This window comes from Balaenoptera borealis (assembly GCF_965194805.1).
Source record: "Balaenoptera borealis genome assembly, chromosome: 8".
Taxonomy (NCBI): Eukaryota; Metazoa; Chordata; class Mammalia; order Artiodactyla; family Balaenopteridae; genus Balaenoptera; species Balaenoptera borealis.
In genome coordinates, this window is record NC_138865.1 from 29,184,940 (window position 1) to 29,202,282 (window position 17,343).

Genomic DNA, 17,343 nt, shown 5'->3' on the forward strand with positions numbered 1-17,343 from the left:
ATATTTGTTTTTCAGGATTAGAATTAGAATTGCAGGTAAACCCTGGATCTATTCATTCCAAATTGTTTGAACTCTTTTATACTTTTATAAGTATACTTTTATATTCAAATTCTGATTTTGATTTAAAGGGAAAAATTCAAATTCAAATTTGCTCAGTTAATTGAGATTTTTGTCAGTGAATATGTCCTTTATTTAGTACTCTTGAATGATTTGGGTTTTTTTTTCCAAATCAACTCAAAGGAGCAGACATTCTTGAGCTCCAGTCTTCTCCCCAGAACAGGCTTTCAGGCGTGGGAGGGCCACTGATAATGTGTCTTTAGGGTCATTTTGTTTGTTTGCTTAAAGAGTCTCCTCCAGTTGCATAAGCTTCAGGACCCTCACAGCTCTAGCCTTGCCTGTCACTCTGTGTTGATAGTCACATGGACTTTGTAAGTTTTTTTGGAGAAAAAAATGTTGTTGTTTTCCCGAAGTTTTCAAAAATATTCTGACCTCAGTATTTCTGGGAAGTTTATTCAAATATGATTTAAAAAAAAAAACGGTCCGTTTACCCGTTTGTTGAAGACTCTTTCCAACAAGTCCAATCTCCAGTGCTTACTAAATACCTCTCTCCATATTCTATGCTCATTTTCCCCAACAGGTTTCACTGAATCACGAATGGATTCCCCATTCACCTGCTCCAGGGGCACATCTTCTGATAGGCTCCCTCCCTAAACCAAGGAACATATTACATATGGTCTAATGCCTTTCAGAAATAGGTAGACATAAGTAATTCAATCTAAATATCAACCAAAATACTGACATTTTCTTATTCAGATTATATCTCTTCTTCCTCCCCAAAGATCTGAAAATTCATAAAGAAACAGTAGATTCACACGGATAATCCTGATTAACTTGGAGGATTCGACTCACTCTAGAAAACCACTAAGCACACTATTGAGACAAAAAGAAGCCTGCACCAATTAAAACAGTAGCAGGATTTTAGTCCATATTACCCAAGGTGAAAACTTCTTTATGGACTGTATTGTCTTAGCACACATGGCATTACTTGAGATTGACTGTGCTCACATAGCAATAGAATATGTTGATGACACTTAGCAAATAATTACAAAGAATCTGTGCCCATTGAAATGACAGGAGTTCTGACAAACAATACCCTTGAGAAGAGACATTGGATAAACACACTATTAGACATTCACTTAAATCAATTCTCACGATTTTATACTTCTTAGCAGTTGTAGCATTATGTTCAGTTCCTCCATTCTGCAATTCATGTATTTTTATCCCAAATTCTTAAGGTTAATCATGTTATTGGGTTAGGATAATTTATACAACAAGTGTCTCACTATTATACTGTGTATGTTATTTTTCTTTTCAAAGAATAATATTGTGTGATAATATCTATTAGAGGATCATATTAATAAACTTTCATTAAAGATGATACAGTAACACTTTAGCACATAAGGAGCCATTGCTCCAGTGAAGAAAGGATTCAAATCTGATACAAATCTTCAAATTGAGGTGCTAATATATTTGCCTAGATCAAGCACTAGGTATTACATGAAGAGCACATGTTTGTCTCCCATGCTGGCCAACAAAATGGGCTTGATCTGCTCCCCCAACCAAGGGCAGAGACCTCTCATACATATGCAGGACATAACAGGGAGGAGACATTGTTGGATAAAAACAAATCCTGATTACCACTCCTAGAACAGTGATTCAAGTTGTGTGCCCCACCTGGAGTGGGCCAGAAATACATCTTTTATTCTCACAACAAGAAGGGCACTTTTGACAGGGGAAGGAAACAAAAGAAGACTTCTAGAGAAAATTACAAGTACTGAGATTTAACAAGGTGCGGATGAGTGTGTAACACTCACTAAATTGAACCCCTGGGTCTATAAATATCATCATTTACGTCAAATAATCACCGTCAACAGCGGCTGAAATGTCTAACACTGGCTTCAGTCCTTTTTCTTTTCACTGGGGAGTAGAGTTAGGGAGGACAGCAGCTACTAGCTATAGCTGGTACTTTACTTATATGGGGAAAATAATTCAGCTATAAATTAACTTCCAATTGTGTTGTTCCTTAATTGGGAAAGAGTGAACATTACTCCTCAAAGTGACATGCGATCCAGGAGACAGATTTACAATACTAAATATGCAATCAAAATACTGACATTTTCTTATTCAGATTATATCTCTTCTTCCTCCCCCCCCCCCAAAAGATCTGAAAGTTCATAAACAAATAGTAGATTCACAGGGATAATCCTAAAACAGAGAGCTACTGCCCTCTTCCACTTGTGGCTCATGGTAGGAAGTGAGCAAACCAACCACTGTCTGCACAACAACTTCTGGAAAACAGGGCTCTAACTTGGAATCTATATTCTAACTTTCCTCTTGCATTCCATTTAAGAGGATAACTCCATTAGAATAACACTTTCATCTTGACTAAGTACAAAGAGTTCTAGAAGGCAGACCAAGTAGAGATGCACAATTTTTAAATATCAGGTCCTAGAGGATGCTGTCCATTCAACTTGTTTTATCTTCAAAAAGACAGAGAATAAGAGAAAAAAAAAAAAGCCCATGTTTTTGGCTATTTAGAAACATTACTCTCGCCCTGTGTAGACTCCTCCGGACTTAAAATTTCCCATTAATTATAAAGATTCATGTCAAAACATGGATAATTTCTGAGATGTCAAATGTTTCAACCAAGTCCTGTATGAGAGTATGTCTTATGCCAGAACCTCACCCAGGTTGACACCCCCACCCCCCCGCCCCCCGTCTGACTAATTTACTACTGAGAACCAGTTGTAAATAGAGGAAAAATGTCACTGTATCCTTTTGGGGAGAAGATCTTTACCTTTTTAAAAATTTACATACAGTTCTCATTATTTTATCAGGGCTTAAGAATATTTCATTTTTGTTAGTTTTAAAGTCTTGTCTGCAAAGATTACTTGAGTTCTTAAAACACTTCTTAGGAATGAAAGGTTGGCGATCAAAAGACTTGAGCAAATGCTGGTGTTCGTGATTTCTTGTTGGTAGCCTAAATCCCATCCTGCTGGCAAACTCCTCTTTAGAATTTCTCAAATGATGGGACAGGACTAAAAGAACCCTCTACCTTGATTTATGTAGTAACAAATTTCAAATATGGGTTTGAAATACCTTGCTTGTATATACATCTACACATACAAACAAACACCTCCCAAATATTCGAGAGTTAAGGAAAAATCCAATTGGTCAAATTAGCTAATCTAGACTATAATATGATAGTATTATATGTAATATTATAATAATAATAATATATGTAATATATATAATATATGTATTATATATATAATAGTAATTATATATGTAATCTAGACTATCTAGACTATCATCTAGACTACTATATATGTAATATATATAATATATATATTATATATAATAGTAATTATATATGTAATCTAGACTATATAGACTATCTAGACTATTACATATTACTATAATATGTAATCTAGACTATAATACGATAGTAATATATGTAATATTATACTGTAATATAGATTATTATAATAATCTATATTATAATACTATAATATATAGAATATAATAGTCTATAATCTAGACTATAATTACCTCTACTGCCACAAAGGATACTGTCAAATGAGATCAGCAAGCAATTATCAAACACAGTTTGTGTACCCTCTATGAATCTTTAAGTCTGCAAAGACATTTAAATATATACTTGACACTTGAACAACTATAGTAGCCAGCTTTGCGGTGATCAAGGACTCTATAGTATCTAAAATGTTCTTAGCCATGCAAATTTACATAGGTACTTTTAACTTACTGAACTTTTCATCAGAGTACTAAACACATCTAAATAAAACAGAGGCTGAAAAGTGAAAACTAGCATTGACATTTGAAGAGTCAGCCAGAGACCCAGACGAACTGAGCTTAGAGATATATTCAATTCAGAAAAGGCTATCTGCCTGGAGATTCAGACATGGAGCACCTCAGAGCATGTGACTCTTAAAAAAGATGCTCAGTATGAAGAACATGATACCTCTGTGGATTTCAGGGAATAAAATACAAACAGAAAATAAAGAAATATCAAAATAACTGATCTTGCAATATCCTGTAATCACAACTAAGGAGACAAGAAAGGCAGCACAGCACTCTGCTTCTCTGATACGGGAAGGATTTTTGAAGCCATGTTTCCTTTAAGTAAGAGTGACCTCTGGTGACTTTTTAATTGCACCTCAGTGTACTAGGTTAAGTTATTCTACAATTCTTTTATACTAGCAAATCATTTAGTACTACATTTTTAATTTCTTAGCAAAGTGATAAATGCTTTACTGCAGGACCTAAGGCTTTCATGTAAATGCCTCCATTGTAATTAATTCATGGAAACTGTGCCCAAAGCTAAATTAAAATTCTGTCTGAAACACGGGGCAGTATTTTCTTAAAGGAGACTAAGGCTCATTTTCAGGAGTGACTCATATAATATGGCATTAAATGAGCTGAAACTAAATGATGACAACACAAACTTATCACAGCCTCGGGGCATATATGGATGAATGCTGGAAGGGTAACTATTTGTACAAAATGCTTTTCACTTTAGCACAAACTTCCTGGTAAGGGCAGAGTTCCCCAGCCCACCCCACCCCCAGCAGCAAGGTCGGTTTCTAACATGCCTACTAGCACTTTCTTGAAATGCATAATAGCTTGCCTTACTCCCTACAACCTGATTTTTAAAAAATTCTTGAGGGGGATGGGGTGTGGATGTAGGACTAAGGGGGCTTTCTTCCAATCCCTCAAGGAAAGAAAAGCCCTATGATGGAGATTTCAATCTGAATAACACTTCGAAAACTTTTTCCGATTTCCAGATTAAAATGCCTTGAGGTCGGCTGAATCAATTTGGCTAGCATCTTTAGATCAGACTCACATTGCCAGTCCAGAACTGAGAGGTTAACACATCTTCACTGAACCAACAAAATGAGAAACACAGCACATCACGATATACAAGCATGTGCACTTGCAAATGAACCTGAATGGCAGGGTATGTTTTTCCTGTAAGCAAAAGCCTTCTAATTCTGAGGGGTCGATCCTTCTCGTAATTCTGCGGACTCACCAGGTTTGCCGCCTGGGCTCTGCTGCGGAGCCTGCCCGCCGCTGCAGCGCCCGACTTCTTGGTACCCGATTCCGCAGGGCGCCGACTGCAAACATCTACGCTAATGCAGGACCCGGCCAGGTCGGCCAACGATTTCCTTTCTGACATAAATCCTCCAAAATGTATTCATAGTAAAAAGAAATAAATGACATATTGGCATGCTCTTCTCTCCTCATCTCCTGCTATTCTCTCTCTCTGGTCTCTCTCCGCCTCAATATTCTCATGCTAATTTTAGGTTTTACTAGAACTTGAGCTTTCTCAATGAATATTCAAAACAACAGCACACAGACAAAATTCAGCTCACAGACAAGTCAAAACAGGCTTTGTGTATTACAGACTTGACAAGTGGAAAAACCATTGTAAACCATCCTATCCAAGCGTTGGGACTTTGCGATGTTTTTTAAATGCCTCATTTTCAGAAGCAGACCAGTGATTCCATTTGTAAAATTCAATTATTTTTTTTAAAAAACACGAATTCTCAGTTGACAGTATAAGTTTTAAAAGATTTGCTGTACTCACAAGTATTCCCTGCTGCTAATGTACTCCAGGGCTGGGCAGACAAAAGAAAGAGCATCCTGAGACAGGCTCCCGCGGCGGAGTCCATGTTCACAGTCGCCGGGGCTCCCCACCCCAAAACCCAAGGTGTCCAGACAGCTGCTCTGAGCCGGAGTCTGCAAGCTCCCTCCCGCTCGGGGTAGCTAGCGCTCCCTCCTCCGGGCTCGGCGAACCCGCGCAGCCGGCGGGGCGGGAGCCCCAACCTGCAGCCACACCCCCACCCCACCCCCACCCCCACCCGCTCCCACCGCGCTGCGAGCTCCACGCGTCCCGGGCGCTCCTGGCGGTGGCGGGAGGAAGTGCGAGTCAAGTCGGTGAAGGTCTTCAACCTGCGCTCGCTCCGAATCCGAATCCGAATCCGCGGTCCTAGCTCCTTCACCGGCAGGTTTCCCACTCTGAACAGCTGAGCAGTTCAGTGGACTTCAGTCTGAGACCGAGCTTCACCACGCTGATGATGCTTGAGCATTAACACCGATGCTAGGAAAAATGTGAGTTTCTTTTCTTTTGGTTGAAAAGAAGTTAGGACAAGTAACTAAACCGGTTTGAAGAAAATATTTACATGTACTGAGAACTGTTGTAAAAAAGACTGCTTTTGTTTTCTCAACTCATTTAATGATTCACATTTAAAAATAAAAACCTAAAGAACCTTATTATGGTAATCATTTCGAAATATATACGGTTATATATACAGTGTTATGTGTCAAAATACATCTCAATAAAGCTGGAAAAAATTAAAATTAAAAAATAATTAATTAAAACACCGACCCGACTTCTACTATAATGTCAGCATTTTATTATGTATATTCCTACTTGGAGATTTGAGAATTGTGGTCAGCAGATATATAAAACTAAAAACTGGCATCCTGGGAGAAGGAATCTTACTCCAGATACCATCAGGGAAGTGACCTTATGTTAAGTAGGTAAATTGAATACACTTAATTGAAGAATGAAGAGTTTTGAATCAACTTCTATATACTGTATGTGTATTCCTTTCCATTCAAATTCTTTAATACAATTACCCAAAAGTTCATATTGAAAAATGATGGAATCTAAAAGGCATCTTAAATAAATAAATAAATGGATAGATAAATAAATGGATAGATAGATAAATTGTTTCAGAGTATACAGATAGAGGCCTGATGGCCCATGGAGGAAGAAGGATTTCAAGATCCATGACCTTGAGGTAAGTCACATGGCCTCCTCTACTTCCTAAAGAGGCTGCCAACAGATGTAAATGAAGGAGGTATGAGCATGGCATCACTAGGATCAATACTCTCCTAAAACTGTGACCAGACTCATGACAAATGTGCTGAGACTTAGGAACAGTGTCCAGGCATTCTTGCACCATCCAAAGTGATCAGAATATGAAAGTAACTTTAACCTTGAGTAGGGCATTATATGCCTGAGAACAAAGCAGAAAAGCTGTTTTTATTATTTCTATTCTGCAACCTGGGTAAAAAACAAGAACAGGAATAGAAAATGTAAATAGCTTGGCAAGGCCACAGAATTTACAAGTAGAATTTGACCCAAATATGTAGATTCTGATCCCAACTTTCCAGCTTTCTCCACTCCTACTCAGGGCCCCTGGGAATCAGGAACTCTTCCCACCCACCCCATCAATCAGCAGTCCCGGGAAACACTGAGCAAAGCTTGCTCGGAGGGTGCATTTAGAACCTTGAAAAAAGCCACAAGCGGTAGAGTGACCTTCATTTATTAGTCAGACATTTTCCTAGTGCCTAATACATGTCCCAGAACCTGAATATGGTATTTCTAATTTTTAAAGCAAATATAAATTAATGATTTACATTAAGTGTCTAATATTTTTTAAAGCCTATACAACAGACAGTCTGTGTGTGTGTGTGTGTAATCTAAATAAATGGTCACAGCATTCCTTTGAAGTAAATGTTACTCTGCCCATTTAATGGATAGACAGACTAACCTCAGAGAGTCTAATGGATGTGTCACAAAGCAAGCCAGACTTGGACCAGGTCAGCTGAGCTCTGAAACCCCTTCTCACTGGCCCTCAGGTCTCTGAAACAGAAAAGTTGTCACCTGGGAAAACTCTATTCAGTTGTTCATGGGAAATCCATTTAAAATGGGTTAGAAGGCGCCTCAATAATTGATGTCAATTAAAACCAAAAAGGACAATGCTGGTAAATTACTTGAGCAGACACTCAGGATGGATTTTCCAAGTCAGAGATGAAACAGCACACGAGGGATTGAGATTTGCAGGCAGATGTCCTTGTGCAGTGCACAGCATTGACCACTGGACAGCACTGGGGCTATTACATGATCTTCCAAGACAAGGGCAGCCCCAGGTGAGGAGGCTTGAAGAGACCAGGCAAAGCAGGGCCCAAAGCAGGGACTTGCTAGCAGACAGCTGAGGCGACTCCTGGTTTTACCCCTTTCCAGCTGCCTTCTTTCGCTGGAGACTTCGTGGCTTTGTGCTTCACTTTTCTTGTTTGTAGAATGGTGATGATAGCCAGTCATAGAGCCATTATGAAATTATAGGCCTGAAACCCCCACAAAGGGATGGAAACTGCTGAGCATTCCACGTACCAGCCCCAGAGCTGCCCTGGGAGTTGGTACCCACCCGTGAGACCCCCGGCAGCTGCTCAGCATCTGTGATCCTCAGCTTCGTTGTCTGTTTCGTAAGATAATAGAAGTCTTACCAGCAGAGAACTGATCCAAGGGTTACAGGAGAAAATGAATGTCAAGTACTTAACACCATGCTCATCCACAGGGCGCTGGATCAGGTAGGCTGATGCTAGAGCTCCAGGCTCAGAGGAGAAAGGATGCCTAACGGGACCGCCAAGGCCTCCAAGCTAAATCCCTGCAGGCCAGGGGCAGTCCGCTGCATTCTGTGACCTGTTTCCACAGCCCTTTGCTCTTTTATGTAAGAAAGATGACAGATAATCAACAAGGACCTACTGTATAGCACAGGGAACTCTACTCAACATTCTGTCATAATCTATATGGGAAAAGAATCTGTAAAAGAATGGATACATGTATATGTATAACTGAATCACTTTGCTGTACAACTGAAACTAACACAATATTGTAAATCAGCTATACTCCAATATAAAATTAAATTAAATTTAAAAAAATCAAAACAAAGGAAAGGTGAAGAAAATGTGTAGATCTTGCACATTTCTATAAGTGATGATTCAAACCCCACAAATCACGCACGCGCATATATGTATGTGTCTGCAGAGTTCACACCAAACACAAAAGAGAACTTGAAATCAGCACACGTCACAAGTAAAAGACAAGAAATCAACTTCCGATGTTCAGAAGTGTGTGGACCCTCATATGTGTAAGTGCAGACAGGCTGCCTAGGAAAGTATATTCTAAGTGAAACTACACTCTTGGCATTTCCTGACCAAAGTCATCTGTTTTCCTGCTCACCTGGGAGCAGTCTGTGCACTCAGGATTCCCTACCGAGAAGAGGAAGGATCAACTCACCCCACCCGAATGAAATCCTTTCTCAATGCTCTCCATAGATCAAAACATGACTCCATTCATTTTTCTTCTTTATTCAGCAGTTTTCTCCCTGTAAATTATTTCTGCGTGTTTTATCTAAATCTGGGAATACATTTAACTTTACTCTTGTAATGGGAACAGATTTATCATTAAATCCTCTGAAAGAACACTGTGAATAAAATATAATAGTATTTCTATTAGGAGTCATTTTTCCCATAAGCCCCCAGGCAACAAATCCTGAAGAACAATTATGGAGAGACAGACTGCAGGGAGAAGAATTGTCACATGTGTGATAAAAAACACACTGCACGGTGTCTTTGCAGGTTATCTCTGATGAGCTATGTTCGCTATAACTAGCCCTTGGAAGCCCTGGTTTTAACAACCAAAGGATTATGCATCTAATTACATAAATCTCAGCTAGAGAATAGTCAGCCTCATATTGTTACCCGAAAAACTAGGTTCGCCTCTTGGTGGGTGTCGAGCCAAAAGACACAACCAAGACAAAGAGTGAGAGAAGGAAGGATTTGTTACTTGCAGCAAGTAAGTACAGCACCAGGGATCTTTCCCAAAGCAGTGTCTCCCCAAACAGCAAAACTGGGGAAGTTTTAAGCTAAGGGTACATGTATATTCATGAAAGGGCTTGGGAGGTAGGCAGAGCCCAGGCTTTAGTTGATTGAAATCCGGAGGATCAGAAAAGGTCAACGCCATCATCCCTTAGGTTCCGTTTCACCTGGTGGTTGAGTGCTTCAGGCTCATCTTTACCATGGAAACAGAACTGGAAGTCTTTACAACTGATACATTATTACTAGTGCTACTTCTCTTGCCTGATAACAGTCAGCATTCTTGTTTTCCCTTAAGATCCTTAATTACTGAGACCTGTTCAAGGGCAAGCACTCTGGCCAGGCTTAGATCACAAAATGGCTTGTACTAAATTAATAGGTGTTCTCTTATGTCCAGAAAGCCATGCCTGGTTTTCTTTCTCCATAGACCCCCTACCTTATCTGCTTATAATATTTCTTTCCAATTCAGCCCATTTCAACCCAGGAGGACTTTTGGGGACTAACAAACACTGGTATCTAAGATAGAACAAACCACAACTAAGAACTTGAAGTATAAAAACAATACTGCATGGTATTTCCAAAAGTGCTTAATAAACATTTCACAGGATTGCGCATAAACAACACACTTTTCCTGACATTCTGGCACAAGTAGAATCAGAGAGGCTTAACGTTAAAATGAAGTGCAGAGTCAGCTGTCCAGCATTCTACCCAATTCAAGCACCACAGTCTCCAATATCATCTTGCACACATGTCCACTGACGGCAGCAGCTGAGGTGCATACATATAGAGAAAAGGGAGATTCTAGAACTTCCTTCTATCATATCACAAAGAAGGATAAATTCACAGCATCAACTACATGAGTGTCCAGGAAAAAAAATTCTTTTTTTTTTTTTAACTTTTAAAATTGAGATATATTATACCCTTTAAACAAAATTTCTAATTTTATGAAAGGCATAAAAGGTCACAATTTTTCTTTACTTCTTTGGGGTAGGAAGAGGGAGGCAGAGTTGAGTGGATCCTTAAAAGTCCTTTTCTAATTTAAAATTAAAATCAACATCTGATCTTGACCTAAGAATTTTTCTATTGAGGTATAATTGACATAGAACACTATATTAGTTTCAGGTGTACAATTCAATGATTGGACATTTGTGTGTATTGCAAAATGAACATCACAGTAAGTCTGGTTACCATCAATCACCATACACAGTCACAGATTTTTTTCTTTCTTCTTGTGATGAGAACTTTTAAGATTTACTTGCAGCAACTTGTAAATATGCAATACAGTATTAATAACTATATTCACCATGCTATACATTACATCCCTGTGGCTTATTTATAACTGGAAATTTGTACCTTTTGAACCCCCTTCACTCATGTCACCTACTTCCCACCCCCATCCCCACCCCCCCAGTCTGGCAACCAACTATCTGGTCTCTGTATTTATGAGCTCCTTTTTTTTCTTTTTAAGATTACTCATATAAGTGAGACCATAGGTTATCTTTCTCTAACTTATTTCACTTAGCATAATGCTCTCGAAGTCCCTCCATGTTGTCACAAATGGCAAAATTTCCTTTTTCTTAATGGCTCAATAGTATTCCAGTGTGTGTATCACATTTTTTTAGCCATTCACCCATCAATGAACACTGAAGTTGTTCCCATGTCTCAACTATTGTAAATAATTCTGTAATAAACATGGGTGTGCATATATCTTTTGGAGTTAGTGTTTTCATTTTCTTTGTACAAATACACAGAAGTGAAATTGCTGGATCATATGGTAGTCCCAGTTTTGATCTTTTGAGGAAACTCCATGCTATTTTCCATACTGTCTGTACCAATTTACATTCCCACCAAGAGTGCACAAGTGTCTCCTTCTCTCCACATCCTTGCCAACACTTGTTATTTCTTATCTTTTGATGATAATCATACAAACAGGTGTGAAGTGATATCTCATTGTGGTTTCGATTTGCATTTCCCTGATGATTAGTGACGTTGAGCATCTTTTCCTATACCTGTTGGTCAACTTTGGAATGTGTTCTTTGGAAAAATGTCTATTCAGATCCTTTGCCCATTTTTAATTAGTTTGTTTGCTATTGAGTTGTGCGAGATCTTTATATATATTAGATATTAGCCCATTATCAGATACATGATTTGCAAATATTTCTCCCATTCAATTGGTTGCCTTTTCATTTTGTTGATGGTTTCCTTTACTGTACAAAAGCTTTTTAGTTTGATGTAGTCTCACTTGTTTATTTTTACTTTTATTGCCTTTGCTTTTGGTGTCATATCCAAAAAATCATGGCCATGACCAATGTCCAGGAGTTTACCGTATATGTTTTCTTCTAGGAGTTTTATGATTTCAGGTCTTAAATTCAAGTCTTTATTCCATTTTGAGTTAATTTTTGTATGGTGTAAGGTAGTAGTCTAGTTTTATTCTTTTGCATGTGGCTGTCCAGTTTTGCCAACACCATTTGTTGAACAGACTGTCCTTTCCCCATTGTATATTCTTGGCTCCTTTGTGATAAATTAAGTGACCATATATGTGTGCGTTTATTTCTGAGCTCTCTATTCTGCTCCATTCATCAATGTGCCTGTTTTTATACCAATATCATACCATAGTTTTGTAATATAACTTAAAATCAGGAAGCATGATGCTTCCAGCTTTGTTCTCTCTTAAGATTGCTTTGCTTATTCAGGGTGTTTTGTGGTTCCTTACACATTTTAGGATTTTTTTGCTCTGTTTCTGTGTAAAATGCCATTGGAATTTTGATAGGGATTGAATTGAATCTGTAGATTGCTTCTGGTAGTATGGACAGTTTAACAATATTAATTCTTCTAATCTTTGAGCCACAGAACATCTTTCCATTTATTTGTGTCTTCTTCAGTTACTTTCATCAGTGTCTTATAGTTTTCAATGTACAGGTCTTTCACCTCCATGGTTAAATTTATTCATAGGTATTTTATTCTTTTGATGCAATTGTAAGTGGTATTGTTTTATTACTAGCATATAGAAATGCAACCAATTTTTGTATATTGATTTTGTATTCTGCAACATTACTAAAGTTGTTTCTTAGTTCTAACAGTGTTTTTTTGGTGGAGTCTTTAGGGTTTTCTATATATAATATCATGTCATCTGCAAATATTGACAATTTTACTTCTTCCTTTCCAGCTGGGTGCTGCTGATTTCCTTTTTTTTTTGGCCTAATTACTCTGACTAGGACTTCTAATACTATGTTGAATAAAAGTGGCGAGAGTGGGCATCTTTCTCTTATTCTTGATCTTAGAGGAAAAGCACAGAGTATGACATCAGCTATGGGCTTCTCATATACGGCCTTTATTGTGTTATAACCAATTTGAGTTTATTGCACAGAATTGAATCTAAATTCAACCATAAGCATTTTAATGATTATCATTAAAAGTCTTTTTAAATTGAAAACAAGACTGAGAACTCGTAATAGTGCTGGTTAATTAAAAAAATACACCCTTAAGGATTAAGTTTATTCCATAATTCCAGTGATATTTTTTTAGGCTGAAGTACTGATGAATGAAGTACTCCAATGTAGAGGAATCTTGAAAATACTCTGAGTGAAATTAGTTAGTCATAAGGAACCACATATTATATGAGCCCATTGATATGAAATGTCAAAAAGGACAAACCTATAGAGACAGAAAGTAGATGAGTGTTTGCTTGGGGCTGTGGGACATGGGACACTTGTAGGCTAGAAAAAGAAAGATTTCTTTTTTTTGGAAATTGATAAAATTTCCAAAATTTTTTTTATCAATAAAATTGATAAAATAGATTGTGGAGATGAATGCACAACTCTGTGAATATACAAAAAAACAATTGAATTGGACACTTTAAGTAGGTGAATTGTACAGTAGGTGAATTATATCTCAAAGCTGTTTTTAAAAAGGAATACAGAAACTCTAGAAAAACACTGAATCCATTGACATCTACTTTACCACACTATTCCAAATAGAAATGTAACTGAAAAATGGGAGTTAAAAAACATAAGCAGCAATATCCGTTATTTACTGCCATAATCATGCTGTGAATCAACCAGAAACCTCAGTGGCAGACACCACTTTACTGAGCTCAGGGGTCTCAAGACCACACTCTTGGCTCAGCAGGTGTTCTGGTCTCCTGCGCACCTGCCTTGGGGAGGCTGTTGTCCGCTGATGGAGAATGGCCCCATCTGAGATGACTGGACTTGTGTATCATTGCGCAGCAAACAAACCCAGGCACCTCTCACCGCGGTGGCACAGAACTAAGAGAAGAAGCAGAAAAATACAAGTCTGTTCTGATCTTCGTGTGTCACATCAGCTGGCATTCCACTGACCGAAGTAAATCTCATAACCTAACTCGGGATCAAGGGGTCGGGAGAACAGATTCTGCCTCTTCAGTAAAAGGAGCTGAAAAGCCACGTGGCAAAGAGGGTGAATCCAGGAGCGTGAAGAATGAGGACCATTTAGACCTCAGTCTCTGCCCAGCACAGGGTATTCGTGATGGAAGAAAACTGAGCAGAAATTAAATATTTGCCATCTGGCAGCTTCACTTTCTCGCCATTTTCACTTAAAATTGTATCAGAGGGCTTCCCTGGTGGCGCAGTGGTTGAGAATCTGCCTGCTAATGCAGGGGACACGGGTTCGAGCCCTGGTCTGGGAGGATCCCACATGCTGCCCAGCAACTAGGCCCGTGAGCCACAACTACTGAGCCTGCGCGTCTGGAGCCTGTGCTCCGCAACAAGAGAGGCCACGATAGTGAGAGGCCCGCGCACCGCGATGAAGAGTGGCTCCCGCTTGCCGCAACTAGAGAAAGCCCGTGCACAGAAACGAAGACCCAACATAGCAATCAATCAATCAATCAATTAAAAAAAAAAAAGACTCCTCATTTCCTCCTCTTCCCCTTTAAAAAAGAAAAAAAATTGTATCAGAAACTTTGAAATATCTTTCTGTTTCATCTTGATTTAGATAATAGAAACATTTAACATTTTTGTAATTTTGCTTAAATAATGGCTGCATAATTCAAGTAGATTCAAAGGCAAATAGAATCTAACTTATAATAGCAAGTTTTGATATAAATGCCACTGGATGATACTGTGAGTATGTGACATGAGCTGGATGACTTGCTTTTTAATTATAGGAACTTTTAGCTTTTGCAAAGATAACTACTTTTTAAAATACTTTTCTAGATGTTCTTGTCTTACCACAGAAATACATTCTTATATGTACATGTATAATTCGCATAGAGAAGTGTTAATAACAACTCCCTACACACACACACACACACACACACACACACACACACACACACACTTCCATTGCTCTATTGTTATGTCATTGACATAACTGATGAAAACTAGTTTCCTTCATGTCCATACACACATTTATAGGATTAGGTTCATTTTCCTTGTATTGTAATTACAATATGATGTTATTCCTCAGCTTGAACTAGATTAAAATTTTGCATTTGTATTTTTCATTTCCATGTGGAAAATGAAATCTTACTTTTGCCTGTCAGTCTAAAACCACTTTGAATCGTAAATTGGTCTCCTATGGTAAACCTTTAAGACCTCTTTTTTTTGTTGCTGTAACCTTTTCTACATGGTGGACTTTATTAGTTACATTAATTAAATAACAAATGCCCACCTTATTGAGCTGGGTATGCTTTAATCCACAGGCACAAATCAAAAGAAAGAAATGATTATAACATTAGAGTTAAAAAACAAAAAGCTTTGGTTGATTTTTGTGTAAAGAATGGTTGAAAAGGAACCTAAAGTCGTTCCTTTATTTGAAGGCTTAAGTAATTGTACCTGCCAGGTCATAGACGAGAGGGAGGCCTCTCACTTACCACCCCCTTTTGTGTGTTTCAATTACTGGGAAGGTTAATGGTGCTGAACAGCTGAGGTATGAAGGCACCTTTCATTATCTTCCCCATCAGAAGTCCCCAGAGCCCATTCACCTTCCCTCGTGTTTATGGGAAAAGACACAGTGTTCTCTCACAGCCCAGAGTACATGAGAACCAACTTCTCACAGCCTAGCAGATCTTTGCCAACATTTTCTGGAAAATAATTCTGCCACTTTCAGAGCCAGCGTGCAATGTAACTTGAACTCAAATACCAACATCATTTAGAATGACTGAAATAATACCTTGATTTTGTGACTTGTATAGTCTCATTCTTCTAAATTTTAACTTTAATGATGCTTATTTATTAAGCAAGTACAGAGTATATGGGCAGAATTTTTCTTTGAATATTTTATATTGAATGAATTGAAATAATTGGGATGTTAAAGGACTAGGGGATGATAATGAACATGTATGCACTGAAGCATTTGCTCTGTACTAGGTAGGTTCTCTTCTGTATCATATCATAATGCCACCAAACATTAACATTTAAAACAATTTATAGGTGTCCCTTTAAGACCCCTCTTCTCTGAATATCGTCCTCCATGTTGACTCCATCAGGATTCACTTACCTAGAAACAATAGGTAACCTGTGACCAGGGCGGATGTTCAGGGAATGGAAAGGAAATTACGGCTCCACCAAACCTCTCTTGCACAAGTACAGATGTGTTTGTATTTAGCCTGAGACAAAAACTTTGTTCCTTTTCCTTCATTATTGTTCCTAACATGCAACAAAGGCAATTGTAGGAAAGGCAGTGTGGCCCTAAATTCCCCCTCAGCTGATCTTTAAGAACTTCAGACATTTTCCAAAGAAGATTTTGATCTAGGGAAGGACATCAAGCTCCAAATTAAGGTGGAATATGTGGGAAAAAGGTCACTGGGATAGGGTTGCCAGGTAAAATACACCATGCCCAGATAAATTTGAATTTCATATAAATATATAGTTTGGGAGACATACTTACAATCAACAAACATAAATCTGGCAACCTAACATTGCACTGCACCGTATAGATGGCAGATGATTTTAGAAAGGAGGGTCATGGGGATATAAAAAAAGAATGTGAAACTCAGAGTTTTTTCTAGGGTAAGGGTCAACAAACTGGCATGAGGTCCAAATCTGCTTTGTTCCTGTCTAAACAATGTTTCATTGAAACACTGCCACACCCATTCATTAAGTACAGTCCAAGGCTGCTTTCACTCTGCAGTGGCAGCGTTCAGTAGTTGCAGGCCCACAGAGCCTAAATATTTACTATCTGGCCCTTTAACCAAATAATAAAAAATAAAAAGTCCCAGTTAAACTGCTAAAATTACAATTGTCATTCTAAATACTCACTATTTCCCCTCTCTGATGAAAGGCTTCTTTCCATAGGCATGCCTGATATGATAAAGCTGAAAATATGTAGGCTTTTAAATAAATAATATTATTCTACTCAATGGATTTAAACATAAGGCAATATTGTCACTTCAAGAAAAATAAAAAGAGCTTTGAGAATTTTTTCCATATGTCCACATTTGTGTTTCACAACTCCAGACCACCTAATGCCAACTTTCATTTCTCAGCAAAATGAAGCAGAGAATATTACAAAAGACTCAGCGATGTCAAATCCAGCCACCAGTTAGATCTTCCAATTTTCAGTACAACATTTCCTGCCAGATGTGGCTCAATGTGGCTTAAAGAAGCAATTGTTTAATTC

General features: G+C 38.2%; 1 protein-coding gene across 7 annotated transcripts in view; it reads right to left on the reverse strand.

The window, feature by feature from the left end:
• LOC309633573 (contactin-associated protein-like 3) overlaps positions 1 to 17,343 on the reverse strand; it is a 164,127-nt gene that overhangs the window by 91,218 nt on the left and 55,566 nt on the right. For 2 of the 7 annotated variants that reach the window (XR_014247621.1, XR_014247622.1), the window contains exons 2-4: positions 13,897 to 14,012; positions 7,644 to 7,735; positions 5,669 to 6,181 (exon numbers count right to left, since the gene is read on the reverse strand). The exons of the other annotated variants lie outside the window; for them this stretch is intronic. The gene's annotated coding sequence lies outside the window, so the exon portion shown is untranslated. The remainder of the gene's footprint in view (positions 1 to 5,668; positions 6,182 to 7,643; positions 7,736 to 13,896; positions 14,013 to 17,343) is intronic. 7 annotated transcript variants of the gene reach the window in all.